The sequence below is a fragment of the Protopterus annectens genome, chromosome 3.part0, assembly GCF_019279795.1.
Source record: "Protopterus annectens isolate FY-2018-M chromosome 3.part0, PAN1.0, whole genome shotgun sequence".
NCBI lineage: Eukaryota > Metazoa > Chordata > Ceratodontiformes > Protopteridae > Protopterus > Protopterus annectens.
The window spans coordinates 1,106,371,201-1,106,384,222 of NC_056731.1; the positions used below are offsets into that span (position 1 = coordinate 1,106,371,201).

The 13,022-nt window shown below is 38.6% G+C and overlaps 1 non-coding gene across 1 annotated transcript; it reads left to right on the top strand.

The window, feature by feature from the left end:
- Positions 1-4,718: 4,718 nt before the first annotated feature.
- LOC122797370 lies at positions 4,719-4,882 on the top strand. Its single transcript, XR_006364092.1, has one exon. It is a non-coding gene; the product is annotated as a U1 spliceosomal RNA (small nuclear RNA).
- Positions 4,883-13,022: the final 8,140 nt, after the last annotated feature.

A 13,022-nucleotide genomic window follows, 5' to 3' on the forward strand; every position in this document is an offset into this window, starting at 1 on the left:
AGGCGATCTGTGCCTGACGTATAAAGCCATGTCCAACCTGGAATTAATGGACATGCTGCACCTCAGAAAATCCAAATCCCATAGAGCTACGCGCTCGAGAGACTTGAACCTCAGCACTGAAATAAATAGGACATACTGGAGGGACAGATTCATAACCCAGAGGCCCCCTTCACTCTGGAATAAAATCCCAGTCCAGGTTAGGCAGAGTCCCCCATTGACTCTCTTCAAGAGGAATCTTGATGAGTGGATGGGAGATTGTAGGTTTACCCCGGGTATCACTTCTGTGTCACTGTTAGACAGAGGCACAGTATACTAACCTCGAAAAAGGGCATAGCAAAATTCATTTAAAATGGGTGGCGAAAGCCAAACCCACTCTGGCTAGGCTTATAAATGCCCTAGGGCAGATAGCCTAGTATGAACCTATGAACCTATATGTGTATCTATATAAAGTACATGTGTGCAAAAGCATGTGTGTGTATGCATTTAAACACAGTTAAGTAGTTCTGATTTCCTTTTCTTAGTGTTCTTAATGCAAGGGCACATAGTAAATGTTTGTTAAAGTAAATTCACCTGTATATAAATGTAAAATAAAATAAATAAATAAATAAATATTATGGTTGCTCTCTGACAATGCAAGGACTGGCTCAAAGTCAGTGGAAATCTTTTACAATGGATCTGCATATACCAGATATGCATCCCCCTCTGGAAGAACAAAAGATTGCCAAATTCCGATAATCACAGCCACACAGGTAGAAACAGCACTCTCCAAAGCTAAGAATACAGCATCCATGGGACCAGATGACAACCCAGGCTGTGTACTACATGAACTACAAAATGAACTGGCACCCCACCTAAGTGACATGTTTAATCATAGCCTCACCTCAGGCTTAGTGCCCACTGAGTGGCGCACAGCTACAGTTATCCCGCTCCACAAGGGAGGATCCACCTTGGATCCCGGGAACTACCGTCCCATCAGTCTGACAAGCCTGATCTGCAAGGGCATGAAACGCATTATCATGTAACTTATAAACAAAGACATTGGCAACCTCCAGACACTGGACCCCACCAAGTGTGGGTTTGTGAAGACCGATCTTGTCTCCTGAATCTAATTGACTTCTTCTAATCGGTCTCCAGAGCTGTGGACGAGGGTAAGGAGGTCCACACAGCCTATCTGGACCTTGCCAAGGCCTTCAACACCATCCCCCACTCTGGAATCATAGATAAACTTAATAAGCTGGGCATAAATCCCTACGTCACTCGATGGGTTGCCAACTGGCTTACTGACAGAACCCAGACTGTAAACGTAGCCAACTCCAAATCCAGCTCCAGACAAGTGACAAGTGGAGTACCTCAGGGTTCAGTCCTGGGACCACTCTTGTTTGGCATCTACTTCTCTGAAGTACAGGCCAACATTAAGGGACTCTGGCTAATAAAGTTTGCAGATGACTGCAAACTGGGAGCCATTATTGAATCCCCAAATGATGTGGATAGTCTACAAAAGGGCCTTACAGAAACAGATGCCTGGTGCCAGAGCCATGGGCTCAAGCTTAATGCCAAGAAATGTATAGTCATCCCCTTTGGAAAAAAACATGTACCCATGAACTACCACATAGGTGGCAGGACACTAAACATCGAAAGTGTGATGAGACTTAGGGACACAAGTGGACAGTGGTCTCACTTTCGATAACCACATTGCCACAACAGTCAGGAAATTATTGTACGTGGCACACCTCATCACTAAGGGCTTTTCATCCAGAAAAAAGGAGGTCATTGTCCCACTGTACTCATCCCTCATTAGACCCATTATAGAGTATAATGCCCCATTTGGTATGTACCTCACAAGACATCTGCAACAGCTGGAAAAGCCACAGAAATACCTCACTAAAAGAATCACAGGCCTAAAGCAGATGCCATATGCTGACTGTCTAAAAAAACTCCAGCTATACTCTGTGGCATATCGTCTACTCAGAGGCGATCTCTGCTTAGCATACAAGGCCATGTCAAACCCTGAGCTGTTGGACATGCTCCACTTAAAGAAATCCCAATCCCTCAGAGCCACACGCTCCAGGGATCTAAATCTTATCATCACATTGAACAAAACATGCTGGAGGGATAGGTTCCTGACCCAGAGACTCCCCATACTCTGGAATAGACTGCCCATACATGTCAAGTAGAGCACCTCATTGGCCCTCTTCAAAAGGAACCTTGATGATTGGATGGGAGATAGGAAATTCACCCCAGGGATCATGTCAGTCACCCTGCTAGACAGGGGCCCATTGAAGTAAATATTGTGGGAAAAAAATTCCAGGGAATTGTTATGGCTAGGCTTGCATAGGCCTTAGGGCCGACAGCCTAGTACCAACCGATGAACCTATGTCACACAAAGGGTAAATGAGCTTTTTTATGAAAAGTATCAGTGCACCTAGTTGATAGGGTTGTCACCTGACTGTCTTTCTACAGTTCTGGTCTGTGTGTGTGTGTGGGGGGGGGTGGGGGGGGGGGGGGGGGCGGCTTGAAAATGGTAAATGGATTTATACTTTACAAGAAAAAATATTTACTGACTTTTCTCTAAATGTCACATACATCTTTGCTACTACTCTTAAGTTATCTTAACACAAACTATTATAAATAGGGTTACCACCTGTCACACTTTGCGAGGGACAGTCCCTCTTTGTGCAGTTGTGTCCTGACAAAAAAATTTTAAAAATGGCAAATGTCCTGAGATTTTAGGACAAAGTTATTTCCTATATTTTATGTAATAGTTGCATAAAACAGTTATTCTGTATCTTTTTTGTTGTTGTGTCTTTCGGCTTATCCCGGTTAGTGGTCACCACAGCGGAACTCCGGTCCACTAATGTTTGGTAGTGGATTTTTACGTGCTGAGTTACCAGCCCTGACGCACAACCTTCAATGAAGGCACGCCCATTCACGCATGCCTCCACACAGAAGACGCTCCAGCTGAGAATCGAACGCGACAACGTCTTGCTGTGAGGTGACAACGCTACTGCAATTCTGTATCTAAAATACCTAAATGTTATAAGAAACAGAATAAGCAACTAAAATGCTACAAGAATAAGCTTTTATTTAGGCAAAAAAGTTAAGTTCTATCCTTTGTACTGACCGTGGGCATGTGTCAGCCTGTAAAATCTGATGTTTGTCCCGAAAATGTCCCACTTTGGCCATTTGAAAAGGTGGCAACCCTAATTATAAATAACATTTAAAGCTCAGAATTTCAATACTGTGTTGCTGCTTATGTAAATTTGTTAGAAGAGTTGACAATTGCCTTTAAACCCCTGACTGAACTAATTGCTTTGTTTTACTTTGAAAGGGGAATGTTAAGTTCTCCTCCTCTCTGCAATAAAAACTGTGGAAAACAGTTCCACAGCTTTCTGTCTTTTTTTATATCAGCTGCTGTGTTCCTGACATTAGCAGGATTAATTACCCATCTAAGACTGACAGCAGTACCTGACAGGGTAAACTACAGATTTAACTGTGTCTATGATATGTCATACAGATGGAGACGAATTTCTCTACAAAGTATGTGAGAAGTTGAGTTTAAAAACGTAGGTGGGCTTTCCCTTCCTTTGACTCCAATGCAAGGAAATCAAAGTTTTAGAAACTACAAGCAGGTTTCTGGTACATACACAATGCTGGAACCATATTGTAGGGAGAAAAGAAACCTAACGATTGAATTAAACTGTATGCGAAGGTGGAGTGTTCTGAAACAGGAAAAGGGACTTGTGCTTGTTTATACTTTCAAAATGCACAGAACTGAGTTTGCTGGACAGTGCTCAGAGGCTACCCCTAGAAAGAAACCCTTGAGCGTAGCACACTGGTACAAATAAATATAGATAAGTATAAAAATGTTTATTCACAAGGATTGGGTGTACTACTTTCAAACTCAGGCAAAAAAAAAAAAAAAAGACTGCCATCTATAAATGCTTCAGATCAGGGTCACATTTTAAATACTGATCTAAATATAAAACATGTAGTCATACTGGCAGTATTGAAAAATGAGAGGGGAAAAAAGACTTGCATTAATATATATTTTCTGAGAAATTAGAAGTTTCTATCTAATGTATATTGTGGCTGTTTTGCCATAAAAACACAGATCTTGTTAGGAAAAATAACTAAATCTTGACAAAAAGTCACTGTGTAGTCAAATTGTGTCTGCAAATGACTTTGTGGTTCATATAAAGCAGTTCATTTGTAAGCAGAACACGTGGCTGAGTCATTGTATCATCTCGCTGTTGGACCTTTCTTTGGCCAGTAGATTTTCTTCCCTCCTTCCAGGAAAACACTTCCTGGAAAAGCAAACAAAAGGGGTGGGGACTGAAATGTGGTATGCAAGTCATTCTCACTGAAAACCTGATAGGCCGTGATGCTTGTCAGCTTGCCTGTGTGCACAATGTCTCCTGCTGGTAACTGTCTGTCTTTGCCTGCTGGACAAGACAAACAGGACAGCCTACTGTAGGCTTAAGTTTCTGTTAGGATGTGACGTCAAGCAATGTAGATTTTAAGAAAGAACTGCTCCATGGGAAATGGTAGTGTACCATAGTTTATTTACTGGATAGTACTAGACTTTTGAACTCTGCTTGTAGCCATACAAGTGTGTGCTTTGATCATATATTTATGAAGAAATGAAGAAATTACAAGTAGCACCGTGTTTGTAAAGTAAGGTACAGATGTAGATCTGCCATGATATAAATGAGTAACTCATACTTACCTGGCAGGGGAGAGACCACGATCAAGAAGGTGGTTCTCCCAGGGTGAGGCTCCTCCATTGCACTTCGGAGGGGTTGACCCCTGTGATTTCCCCAAATGTGGGAAACTCTACTGCATAATTTATGGTAGTGGGGGACTGCGTTCGCGCTGTCCCCTGATTAATTTGTTAAAAAAGATAGTTGTTTAACCATGTAATTTAACGGGTCTTGAGAGAAGACCTTACATTTTTCCTTGATAAAAACTAACAACAGAAATGTCTATCAGGGCTACTATTAAGGGGTGATGCAAAAAGAGAACATTATTTTTGATGAAAAAAAAAATAAAAACTTTACAAAAGCTTAGTACTCAAGACAAATTAACCAGTTGAAAGCTCGGGTAAATATGAAATAAGCAGTTTGTCTAGCCTCAGCTTGCTGCTTTACGTATAAAGTCTATTTTATTGTTTTTTTTATACCTCACATTTTCCATGAAGAGGCATAGTTACTTATCAGTAATCTCTGTCTCAAACTCTGTAGTCTAACGTTCAGTGGCCTCCAGTAGAAATCCTGTGGCATTTTTATGTTCTTTCTGTGCTGTCTCTTTGCTTTGCTTACTAAAGTTTCCTGTCCTTTCTCAAATACATGCTGGTTAACTGACTGCACTGAATTGTCCATACACCGTTAATTTTGTAGCCCAGGTCCGAAAGCACCCACCTAAAAAAATAACTTGCTTTATGGAAAATGCATAAGTAAACTAAATTAGAAGCCAATACTTCATAAGATAGCTTTTAAAAAGGTATATCAAAGTAGCCAAAACCAAGTCTTGCTGTTACTATTACATATCCTAGTAAAACAGCAAATTGTCAAAATTTCAAAAGATAGTACTACAAACTGTTTTAACAGAAGCATTTGTGTTAATCAAAAGATGATTTCTTACAAGGTGAACAGAAGTATCTTAATATAGTAAGTGTTGGAAACACACACACACACACACACACACACACACAGACACACACACACACACACACACACCTATACTCCGATAGCTTTGAAACACAAAACAGAAAATGTTTCTCAAGGAAAGCTGTAACATGAGCTATACAGTACAGTTGGAAGCACTTCTATGTTTGGATGTTGACAGTTAAGAGCTCACTAGGACCAAAGTGTCATAAAGAGAAATACATAACAGATTTAAGTATTACAGTAGGTTCAGAACTAAACACTATGCAGTTTTATTCTGAAAAGGCTAAAACTGCATACTGTACAGCAGCTATTCCCAACCCAAGGTACACACTTGCTGGTTTAGGGGTACGCGGGAAAAAATCAATAATGGTGGAGAAAGGTATTTTCCCGTGTGTGCACCAAAGTCTAGTCAAGTGAAAGTGGGTTGTGTGGGTCTGTGCTGCACACAGGAACTCTGTATAAAAGCCTACTACTGTACTCCGGAAGTTATACAAGAAAAAGAAAGGTAAGATAGTTTGACAATGGCTCCTTTTCAGCCGTAGTCTTGTCACAGTGTGATACAAAACAAACATTGAGCTAAAACGTCTCTGACATACTTCCAATAACGCAAATAATTAAAAGTTATAAAATGCAAAACAAAGGCATTTACTGGCCGGCAGCAGTGTTGGGGAGACTAGAGTCTGCATTAAATCTGGTGAAGAAAGAAGTATGACACTCACCCCTATAACTGCCTTTAGCATCACAACACAGGGAGTAGAGTGGAGCTTTTCACCACGGACTTCCACTGAAAACGGGCTCTGTCCCAGTCGGACTTTCCCGGTAACCATTGGAGTCTAATGATTAGAGACAGTAGCGCATGCCAATCAATGCAACTGACTCTCAGTCTTCCCATTTTTGTAGAATGTCCTTATTTTTTCCTAATATTTTGGCTTCTCTCTCAAAAAATGTATGACTTTCCAGCAAACGTTGTTTGGATTATGTTCACTGAGTAAGAAGCCAAAGTGCAAGCCCTTACAAATTGCACACACTGTTGTAATAAGTAGGATTTATTATTTTGAATAAAGCGTTGTCTGTAAACATCTTCTGTACGTGCCTGTTATTCAGTTACCCCTAAACTTAATGGTCTTCATTAAATAAGTCTGGTGAAGTCAAAGAAACCAAAAAACTGCTACATTGGCAGTTTATACTGGCATCCATTTACTGGTGGTTGAAAGGTTTACAACAGTCAGTTTATTAGTTGAACACATACACTTGAAGTGTCTTTGAGGTTGCATTTATGTGTAAGCAGTGTTTGGATTGGATGTGCAGTGTCTGAGTAAATGCAGACTTTATTTACCTTTGTCCAGATGGCATTTTTATTAGTACGTGATTGACATTACTATGTTTGCTTAGGCTCTTTGCTTCCTGGGTACACATCTGATAGCTCACTGCTTTGCTTTTCCTTCGTAGATTGGATTACTTTTTTAAGTTTTCTTTGGAGGTGTCAGCTTGTTGTATCTGTGCAGAATTTATCTTTTTCATTTTGTAGTTAATGCCTCTTGCCGTAATCTGCACTGTATGTGTAGAGAGAAGACCGTGTGTAAGCTGATGACTCTCTCATATTCAGTTAGTTACAGTGTCGTCCGCAGACTGTGCTAGCTCTCTCATATCCAAATGTCTGACTGCAGTATCTTCAAAGTGTGGAGGTCACTTGCCTTGGATATATCATAGACATAGTTCATTAAAAAGGGATTATGACTGTGTAGCACCACATCATTTTCATAGCCACATCGTATACCAAAATGCGATGTAAGAATTTAGATGAAAACAGACTTTTACCACTTTGCTGAAGTTATACTTTTGTCAGGTTCTTTGATAGCCACATTAATTTATGGACTGATTTGTTAATATTTCATTGTTTGAATCCTTAGGTGATAGTTATTTGGATAACATTATTGTAAGGAGGAGTTGTAACACTGGTGTTCAGGTAAGTAAAACCATGGAAGTGGACAATTTCTGTTCACTGGTTGCGTTAATACCAAGTACCTACTCTTCTTACAGGTATAATAATTAGCACAGTGCTTGAATAATATTCAGTCCATTCAGGAGCACCATTAAAATAGTGATGTCAGGAGCACCATTAGAATAGTGATGTCATCACAAAACTCATAAGTTTCTCGGGTAATATTCATCAGAGTCCCATATTTTTGTAGTTAACCAAAATACGGGTTCCCATCAGAATGTTGAAAAATCAAAATCTCGAAAGCTCAGATGAGCAAAAATACAGGTAATTGAAATCGATATTATGAGATTGCGGTGCAGTGAAGATCAGAAAATTTGCCCTTTCCTCACTGTAGTGCGATCTTGGAGTTGGAATATATATTTTTGGGGGGCACAACCCCCCCACAATAGCAATTTCAATTACCTGCATTTTCGCTCATCCGAGCGTCTGAGATTTTGATTTTTTGTTTATGTAATATAAACCCCAAAATACTAGAAGGTGTTTGGGTCCATGACAAAGTCATATTTCAGAAAAATACAATTTACCACATCTTTCCAACAACTTTAGTATTTTATTCATTGACTTTTCAAACTGCATGATGTAATACTGCTTAGCATGTTGTATTTACATTGAAAAGTCAAACATGAATTGTTTTAGTGAAATAAATTCTGTAAATTGTGTCTTGAGAAGGTCATCCCATAATTACTCCTCATGATCTCCGAGGTGCACTACAGGCCCAGAACATAGACTGGATATATTTTCTGTTTAGCTTCTGATGATATCTGTTTACATCACTGCTTAGTAGTTTATACACCACAAAATGATTCTTCTCTTTTCTCATGCTTCTTGTAACAACGTATGTTGAACTGTCTGCATTGAATTTCTAATTGAAACACTGAAATATAAAGGTTTTTGCTAGCAGCAACCTCTTCATTAGTTAAAGATCTCTGTAATGTGGAATTATTCAGATGATGTTTACTTCTGCAGAGATTCTGTATATTGACTGATATTGGTAGATTGTAATGATAAAAGTTTGAGTGGCCTTTTATGGTTGAAATGTACTGAACTGGACAGTTTTGTCATTATTGGTTCATATGTTTTGTTTCATTACTTGGCTTACTGAAATGTTCAAAACTATACATTTAAAACACAAATGGTGCTTTATTATACAAGGGATATAATTTAATTATATTGTAATTGCATTTTACAATCAGAAAGGTGAATCATAGAATTTTTGCATGGTCCCAAAGATGTGTGCAAGGGGCCTATGGTTTGAAAACAGCCCAAAGTTAAACTTCAAAGAAAATGCAATTGGGCAGGTGCATTTTCTTTGAATGTGGGTTTCAATGCTGTTTCAGTGAATGTGGAGAAGTTTTAATGCCATGCCTGTTTTCATTGTGAGACTGTATTGCTTTGTTTAGCAAATGTCTATCAGTGTCTGTGCTATAAAATTTGAAATAAAAGTTTTAAATTAAGTCTTTAATCCGTATAGAAGTAAAGCAGAAAACGGTATGTGCACAGTTTTGAGGAATACTTTTTATGTTATGGCAACTGGGGAAAAATGGGGAAATTACATTAGTTTCTTAATTCATTTATTAGACATGGATGAGTGGCTGAAACCTAGCACAAGAAAAGAGCTGAAGCATGATACGGAAAGTGATCAATTCCCAAGTACTTCTGGACACGTCTAACATTTTGTTGCAAAACACTAACCAGGTACCATCCTTAGTTTCTCAAAGAGGGAAAAAGAGAAAATACTGTGATGAATGCATGAAATATGGATTTTCGTATGTGGGAGATGAAGACTGTCCTAAACCCCAGTGTGTGGTCTGTGGAGAAGTGCTGTCAAATGGTAGCATGAAACCTCCACTACTTTTACAACATTTAGAAACAAAGCATACTAATTATAAAAACAAGGAATATATTTTTTCAAATGCTTATCAGAAAATACAAAAAGCTCGAATTTGACATCATACTTCCTGTCAGGTAACAAAGATTATGAAAATGCGGTCAAATCTAGCTACTGTGTTAGTTACCATATTGCTAAGTGTGGTCAAAATCGTACTATAGCTGAGAATTTAATATCTCCCTGTATAAAAGATGCCATTCAGTGCATGCTTAGAGAAGAACATGTGGGGGAAATGGACAGTATCCCTCTTTCGAACAATACAATATCTTGAAGAATTGAAGATATGTCTGATGTTGAGATGACAGTAATTAGAATTAAAAATAGTAACATTTTTGCTATTCAGCTTGATGAAAGCACAGATGTTGCTAATTGTCCTGTTTTGCTTGTTACTGCAAGGTATTTGAAAGAAAATGAAGTTGAAGAAAACCTTTTGCTTTGTTATCCTCTGTCAGAACACACAAGAGGTGAGGATATATTTAATGTTATCGATTATTTCAAAGAAAAGGAAATTAATTGGTCTAATTGTTGTGGATTATGTACCGATGGTGCCAAGTCTATGTCAGGTATTTACTTTGGCCTTCACGGCCTTGTCATTAAGGTAGCTCCAAATATAAGCTGGAGTTACTGCTGCATCCACAGACAGAGTCTGGCATATAAGAACTTCCCTCGTGAATTAAAACTTGTTTTGGATGAAGCTGTGAAAGTGGTGAATTTTATAAAGTCAAGTCCACAAACTCAAGAATTTTCAAAGCTCTGTGTGAAGAGATGATGAGTCATCATTGTACTCTGCTCCTTCATACAGAAGTAAGGTGGCTTTCTCGAAGTACATACCCAGCTGTTTGAACTTGGATATGAAGTCCAGGTGTTTTTTGAAGACCATCCTTCCCTCCTTGCTTCCGAGTTACATGACTGTAATTGGCTTCAGGTGCTTGCGTATTTATCAAATATTTCCCAAAATATAAACAAATTAAATTTGACTCTTCAGAATAGCTCAATAATGATCTTCAATAAAGTTATGATTAGAAACATAGTTTTTTGGAGGTCATGTGTTGAAAATGGTCAATCTGAGGTATTTGAAACTCTTCATAACTTCTTATCTGAAAACAAGCTTCATCTATCCTGGAAAATAAGCGAGAAAATAACTGAACACTTGAAAGGGCTAAAATCAGATTTCGAGAAGTACTTCCCCAAACCTGAAGAAGAAAGCTATTGGATTTCAAATCCTTTTAAAGAACAATATGTGCAGGCAGCTAAATTATCAGTCAAGGAGAAAGAAAAGTTGATTGAACTTTCAACTGATACTACTTAAAAGCCAAATTCAAAGGACAACTTCTTATTAACTTTTGGGCAAACGTCAGCAGAGAATATGAGCAGCTTTCTGACAAGGCCCTTAAGTTTCTGTTGCCGTTTACAAGTACAGAAGTGGTGGTGAGGGCTTTCTCTTATATCTTTATTAAAAACAAATATCGTAATAAGCTGAATGCAGTTCCAGATTTACGATTACACCTTGCATCAGTCGAACCCAATTTCAAAAAACGATGCGCCTCAAAACAAGCACAAGGATTGCACTGAATGTATGTTTAAGACAAGTTAAAGTCTTTTGTTTGTGTAGTTTGAAATGTTTAATAAGTTTGAATTGTTTAATTTTATGATAACTTTATAACTTATATTTATCTTTTGAGTTTTGGAAATAAATATATGTATGCATGTATGTGTGTGTGTGTAATATATATATATATATATATATATATATATATATATATATATATATATATATATATGCACTCTTTGTTCACTTTAATATTAACTTGTTTTTTTATTACTTTTCACAGTTACAACACAAGTTGGACATAAAAGCAACTATATAAATTACAAAAATATGGGGGGTACAATCTTAGGGAAATGGACTGCCAAGGGGTACAGAAGTCAAAAAAGGTTGGGAATCGAAACCAGCCCTGCTCAGATGAATGTGTTTACAGAAAGCTGCTGTAGGTTATATGGGGTGGGGCTGGAGGTTGTGTGGTTATTGCTTCTTTAATTTTCATCACAGTCAAACTTTACAGATGTGCACAGGAGGTCATTATAGCTTGTGTTTGAGTTAAAGACAGTGCAGTCAGTTTCTTTTACTTTTCTCACAGACATCGGAGGTGTGCAAAGGTTATTACAGCTTGTGTTGGGGCAGTATACGCTCTAGGAGAAACCATGATTACAGTAATGTATTCTACTTTATTTTTGTTTACTTCCCTCACAGTTACCTTAATCATAATATCTGTTCACGCCATCACTGATGAAATGAGTGTGTAAAAAGAAAAAAAAATTAAATTGCATTTCAGTGCATATAGAAAGTTATGGCTTATTGCAAAAGCTGAAGAGTGAAGCAAAATGTGAGAAAAGGGGGGGGGAAGTAATGTGCCTGGGGCAAGGAGCCCAAGATGGGAGGAAACATAGGGAAGGACTAGATGGTGTCTGTGTGTGTGTGTGGGGGGGGGGGGGTGAGGGGGATGAAACAGTAGGCCTAGGGTTACATTTCAGCTAACTCCAGACCTGTACATAGAGTTGTTGTAATGTATCACTGTTGCAAGTAAATGCCAGCAACTGTAAATCTCCCTTTGTGAGATGGGCCAGCATAGTGTGGTACACAGGCGTGTTGTAATGTAATAGTATGTAGCTACAGGTCAGTCTGTGCATGCTACACCTAAACGTTTGCAGTATGAACTAAAAGGTTGCCTAGAAAGGGTGGCAGTGACAGGGTGATACTTGGACAGGAAGTGCCTAGGAGGCCCCTAAATTAACATTTGCTGTGGCCCCCAAAATGCTAACACCGGCCCTGTGTTTAGAAACTATTCTCTTGTTTCTTTAAAGGTAATATATGTGTGTAAGAAGACAGATGACTGGCTTGCTGTACCATGATAATGTTTGTTGTTTCTGTGGGACATCAGGCTTCATTAACTCCTTGTGAAAATCCAACTCTGAAAGAAATAAAGGTGATGAGAACTGAAATAGTGTATGCAAATCATTCCCTTTGAAAGCCTGCTAGGATGAAAGAAAAAAAATTAAGAAATGCTGTGTTGGTCCACTGACAGAAAAAAGTAACGTCTGTTCCAGCATCTTTGGTTCCTGATAGATGAGGCACATGCCGGCATGCTGATATGTCAGTGTCTCCTGCTGATAGCTTTCTGAGACTTTGCTTGATAGTCACTAGATAAACAGGACAGCCTGTTGGCTCACATTTCTGAAAGAATGTGATGTAAGGCAATGCTAATGACAAGAAAGCTCTACTCCATGGGAAATGGTAGCTCAGTAGAATTCATTTATTTCCTGTACAATATCAGGCTCAGAATTCTATGTTTCTGTGCATATTTGTGCTACAGTTATATGATATTTCTGAAAAACTGAAGAAATTTAAGTAGTGCCTTGTTTATAAAGCAAGCTACAGAGATCTTGCATAGTGTGACTTTTACAACTC